Genomic DNA, 6,000 nt, shown 5'->3' with positions numbered 1-6,000 from the left:
ATATATATATATATATATATATATATATATATAGATTATCCTCCTGTAGTCCCAGCTATTTGGGAGGCTAAAGCAGGAATATTGCTTGAGTCCAAAAGTTCACTTCTACCCTGGGCAACATAGCAAGAGTCTGTGTCTTAAAAAAATTAAAAATTAAAAGGGGGAATGTAAAGGGACCTGAATGGAAGTCAGGTTTCCACATTTCACTCAAAGCGGTAAAATGCTGATCATAGTAGACTACAGTAAGTCACATAGGTATACTGTAATACTCAGAGCAACTGCTAAGAAAATGATACAAAGAAATACACTAAAAAAAACTATTAGAAAGTCAAGATAAAAACCTCTCAAAATGTTCAAGTAACCAAGAGAAAGACAAGAAAAGAAACAGTAAATAATAAATGGCAGATTAAAGCTCTAATATGTCAATAATTAGCTTAAAGGTAAATGATCTAAATACACCAGCTAAAAGGCAGAGACTGGCAGAGTAGAATAAAAATAAACCCAACTATATGCTGTTCACAAAAACTCACTTCAAATTCAACAAAATAGTTAAGCTAAAAGTAGAGTACTGTCTATAGAATAGAAATGCCTATTTTAAATTATGCTTAGCATTTTTGATACAGAAAAATATTTGGATTATGTAAGACATGATAAATAAATACATAAATATCCTAAAAGTGATATACTATATATATATATATATAAAAAACATGGCTTTACACTGTATGTAAGCAATTTCTAAATAAATACCTAAAAGGAAAGATATCAAGATATCACTAAGGGAATCTCAATTATCTTCATTATTCTTTCCTATGTTTTTCAGATTATCTACAATAAGAAAGAATGGCTTTTATAATTTTAAAAATGTTGTTTTTTCCAAGTAAAGCAGTCTATTCAAGATAACTGTATTGCTGCCTAGGGAGGAGGAAATAATCTTTATCATTGCTAGCCACCATTAATGTGGATCTTTCTACTGATGAGTTGGCTGTCTATACCTGCCTTACCCTCCAAAAGACCAGAGGCACAGGGCAGAAGGCCTGAAAGACCAGGAAATGTCCTCTTTTCAAACTCTGGGTATGGGATCCAGAGAGGAGGGGCTGGGAGTGGGAAATGAGAAGTTAGGGAGCAGAGGGATAGGGGACAGGGGGTAGAGAGAAGACAGTACGGACAGCAGAGCACGACTACTGGATGCTTGCCTCACTTCTAGTGGTTTCCAGAGTCATTGCTCTAGGTCTTCTTAGGCCTCGCCACTGAGCTAAGTTCCTGTGTTTTCTTAATCCATCACCTGAGACCATGTGAGTACGTCTTAGTCCCCTGTGGCCCAACAGAGCCAAACCCAGGTATCATCCCGCCATGCTGGTGGCCACAGCCCAGAAGAGGAAAGTCTTCCATTTTATACTGCCAAGTAAGTCTAACTCTAACATGCCCATCTTCTTTTATTTTTCAGTTTCTCTCTAACTTTATCCAGGAGTCTTGTGACAGCCTTCCTACCATATAACATGCCCAATCCCTTTTCTGGCATTTTAAGTAAGAAATTCTAAAGTAATCTTCAGTTCTTCCTCACCCATTACTTTTATATACAATATATTACTATAAAGGGGACAACACAGAATATAGAAGGCAGATTTCTAAGGTCCCCTCTTAGAGGTATATAATTCTTTTATAAAATATTATCTTTTCCTTAACACAACAAACGAATCCCATTAAAGTCAAAATTGAAAACTCTGGCCAGGAGTCTGTTATGTATAAGATGCCTCCTTGTTGATGTTGCTATAGTCCTAATTAACAGTCGACAGGACATTTCAAGACTTCTCACTCTTATCACCAGTCCTAGAAAAGTTGTCTTTTTCTATAACTGACGACATAGAATCCCATCTCTAGGGCCACACAGGATAACCCAAAGCCAACCTTGACCTTAAGGAACTTTGTAAGGACTGCAGGACTATTTCAGTGCCCCCACCCTTGCCATCTCTCATGGTCAAAGTACCAACAAGAAGAGGAAACACAATTTTGAAAGTACTTTAGTGTGTATTATTTGAGACCACATTCACAGTTAAAATAAGCTTTTATTTTACCTGTTGTCTTGGTTTTTGGGGCTACAGTAAAAAAAAAAAAGTATGGACTTGGAGTAAAAGTGTCCCTATTACTTATCAGCTACATAGCTTTGTAGCCTCTTTGTCTATAAAATGGAAATAATCATGTGTATCTTTTGTGAGGACTGAATAATGTATTACTTATAAAAGTTCCAGGTGGTCTCCTGGTTCCATTTAATATTCCTACCTTGGTTTCTTTTTTCCATCTACTTCTCATTTATGTCTTCTTCTTGTATTTTATGGACCAGAGTGAGTCACTTTAAATTCTGGTAGAACAGGATGGCATATGAATATACAATATAAAAATAGTAGATATTCCTCTGCGGAGTAGGGGTGGGCACTGACTGGGAAGGGACATGAGGAAACTTTCTGAGTAATGATAATATCCTGCTAGGTGTCTGGGTTCTATAGGTGTATTCATTTGTCAAAACCAGGTCGATATACAGTTAAGATTTAACTGCAATAAAATGCACACATCTTACTTCCAAAGAAAAAACCTATAAACAAATAATTACCTCTACTTAGCGATAAAGCATGCTGAAATAGTGAGGGGGGAATGCATCAAAAATACTATGACAGATGACTAGATAGAGGGAAAGCAAAATCAGTAAAATATTGGTGGCTGAAAACTGGTAGTGGGTATATGGTTGTTCATGGTAATAATCTTTCAATTTTGCAGTATGTTTGAAATTTTTCATAATAAAATGTTGGAAAAAAATTCCTACCGAAAAAAACTGGAAGGTACTCAATACTTTTAGTTCTCAGCCAGGCGCAATGGTTCATGCCTGTAATCCCAGCACTTTGGGAGGCTAAGGCAGAAGGATTGCTTGAGCCCAAGAGTTTGAGACCAGCCTGGGCAACATCGCAAGACCCCGTCTCTACCGGAATGAGAGAAGGAGGGAAGGAAGAAAGGAAGAAAACTAATGCCATGAGGGGGATATTGCAAAAATAAAAATAAAAATACTTGTTAATTCCCTTCTCCAACCCTATCCCTATTGTTATTCATCTATTTGCTTATTCACCTGTCAGCACCTACTAGGCACACACTCTAGCATTGCCTGGTACAAGTTGCTTAACCCCAGCTCCTCTGCATCTCAGTTTCCTCATCTATGGAATAATAATTACAAGTGCCTCATGGGATTTTTGTGAGGACTCAGTGAGATAATAAACATGTAGCACTTAGCTCAGTGCCTGCCACACGGTTGGTGTTTGAGAAGTGCTAGCTGTTATTATGTCATTATAGCATACAATAAGGAGCATGGGCATCACAGCAGATTATTCCAGTGTCAACTAATGACTAGAAGCCCTGACTCCTGACTGCTTGGCTTCAAATGCCAACTCTACCACTTATTACCTTTGAAGCTTTGGGCAAAATTCTTAAGCTGTGTCTCAGCTTCCTCATCTGTAAAATAGGAATAATACATGTCACTCTCCTAGGGTTATGACAAATGCAATTATATTGCTTATATTATTTTGCTATATATACATATATGGCTTAGACAGTAGCTAAAACAGTGTAAACACTCAATTGATGTTAGCGAATTCACTATGCTGGATACTCAGAGGACATAATGATGAATTCCTAAGTCCCTGACCCCTCGAGGAGTTGATAATGCAGTAGAGACTAGCTGGAGACTAGTTTTATTCTGTCAGTGGGTATTTCTCAGCAATGTCAACAGAGAGATCACAAAGCAGCCTACAATGAATGTGTGCTACAGGAAAGGTACTACAATGGGCATGCGATACCCGAGGGAGACTGATAATAGTGAGTGAGGAAGACCAAAGAAGACTTCAAGGGGAGGGTGGCATTGATGAACTGGGACTTGAAGTCAGAAAAGGGGAAGAAAAAGCTTGTTAAAGGTCATGGTATAGGCACCCTACTAGAGTTTAATAAAAGGTAGGTCAGGGTGGTTTGGAAGATTCATGCCTGGAAAGGTCAAAAGGATTTTGAAAAAATGATCTTTTTTTTTTTTTTGACACAGAGTCTCGCACTGTCGCCCAGGCTGGAGTGCAGTGGCGCGATCTCGGCTCACTGCAAGCTCCGACTCCCGGGTTCATGCCATTCTCCTGCCTCAGCCTCTCGAGTAGCTGGGACTACAGGCGCCCGCCACCATGCCCAGCTAATTTTTTGTATTTTTAGTAGAGACGGGGTTTCACCGTGTTAACCAGAATGGTCTCGATCTCCTGACCTCGTGATCCACCCGCCTTGGCCTCCCAAAGAGCTGGGATTACAGGCGTGAGCCACCGCGCCCGGCAAATGATCATCTATTCTTATACTCCACCAGGTTCATAGAGCTAAGTCTTACAAATTAATTATATCAACCAGTAACTTTTCCTTGATTTTTCTAAGAAATAAATACTACTCATCATTTATCCACTACCCTCTTTATATAGAGAAACAAAGAATTCATAACCATAACCATTTTACCAACTCAAGGCACAAGGACATATCTCTACTAAATAATAAGTCCCAGAGCCTCTAGAGGAAGGGCCAGGGAAGAGGCTACTAACAGTGTGGTAGAATCGAGTGAGTTAGTGCCACTCTAGTTGTTTCACTACTTTGAGGTTACAACTTGGAATCTGACTCAAGAAATTAAATTCAGGAAGGGAGAGGTGTCCATGCAGCAGAGAAGAGTTGGCTCCCTTTGGCCACTGCCAGCTGGCCATGCTGGGCCTCTGAGAGATTGCTATGCCTTGGTAAACACATTTCTGATTTCTGTAGGCACTGAGCAAACTCACTAAGCCTTACCAAAGTGTTTTCAACATTACAGCCTGAAAGAAGTGGCTAGGACAGGGGCAGGTTTTGTGATTAAAGGCACCAAATGCTACTTCAAAATTATGTAAATTAAATATATAAAGTATAAATGAAAACATCTTTTCAACACTGTTGGAAATTAAAATAGTAACAATTTATTTTTACATTTAACTTCAAGGGAAAAATAAAAAGCAAACTTATTTTGGTGTAAACCAAGCCTTTTTAGCAGAGGCAACTTTGAGGTAGGTGTGCTGGCTGATTTAGGCTCGGAGGAACAATGTCCTGGTCTGTGAGCTCCATAAGGACAGGGACCATGACTGTGTTGCTCACTGCTATGTTTTTAGGGTATAATACAGTGCCTGGCATATAACTGTTGCTGAGAAATACCCACTGACAGAATAAGACTAGTCTCCAGCTTTGTAAATTGAGAATTTTTTTTTTATTCATTAAGAGACTATTCAGTTCTTAATTAGGTGAGGGTAGAACTGACTTAATACCAACCAAACTCGATGGAGACAAATTAGACTTTTTCCCCTCATTTTCAGAAGGAGTGTAGCTTTCTAGGAGCCTCATTATTCCTGTAATTTACCCCGAGCTGTCCTTTCTTAATATCAAAGCATCTAGGAAACAGAATCCCTAATCAGGTTGCTGCATAAGGAACAAATTTAGAGCCCCTTCGGGGGTTTTCAACCTGTGTATCTAGCATGCCCAGCCTTGCAGCACTCAGAATGTCTGCCCCAGGCCAATATGGCATTTCCCTTCACGGACAGAGCCAGGTGTACTCAGAGAGTCACACACTCCAACTCCTCCTAGACTCCATGCAGTCTTCCCGTCTGCTGTCCCTTTGCACCATTCTTCATCTAAACATGTTATAAACCCTTAGCTTTTGCAATTTTTAAAATACATTTAGGTAGTGGTGAAGCCTGGGCTTTTAGTGTCCACATCATCTAAATAGTGTACATTGTACCCAGTAGGTAGTATTTCATCCCTCAGCCCCCTCCCACCTTTTGGAGCCTCCAATGCCTATTATTCTACTCTATATGTCCATCTGTACGCATTGTTTAGCTCCCACTTATAAGTGAGAACATGCATAAACCTCTAGCTTTTAAGATTTTTCTGTGTATAGTGCTTCTTAATGACAAAGGAAGGACC

At 39.3% G+C, this 6,000-nt stretch overlaps 1 protein-coding gene across 24 annotated transcripts in view; it reads right to left on the bottom strand.

The window, feature by feature from the left end:
• Positions 1-6,000, bottom strand: part of ZHX3 (zinc fingers and homeoboxes 3) — a 142,974-nt gene that overhangs the window by 70,701 nt on the left and 66,273 nt on the right. The window contains exon 3 of one of the 24 annotated variants that reach the window (XM_058432791.1): positions 3,448-3,495. The exons of the other annotated variants lie outside the window; for them this stretch is intronic. The gene's annotated coding sequence lies outside the window, so the exon portion shown is untranslated. The remainder of the gene's footprint in view (positions 1-3,447; positions 3,496-6,000) is intronic. 24 annotated transcript variants of the gene reach the window in all.

This window comes from Hylobates moloch, unplaced genomic scaffold, assembly GCF_009828535.3.
Source record: "Hylobates moloch isolate HMO894 unplaced genomic scaffold, HMol_V3 SCAFFOLD_21, whole genome shotgun sequence".
In the NCBI taxonomy this organism is placed as follows: Eukaryota; Metazoa; Chordata; class Mammalia; order Primates; family Hylobatidae; genus Hylobates; species Hylobates moloch.
The sequence above is the reverse complement of the archived record's forward strand: the minus strand, read 5'-3'. Positions and strand labels throughout refer to the sequence as shown.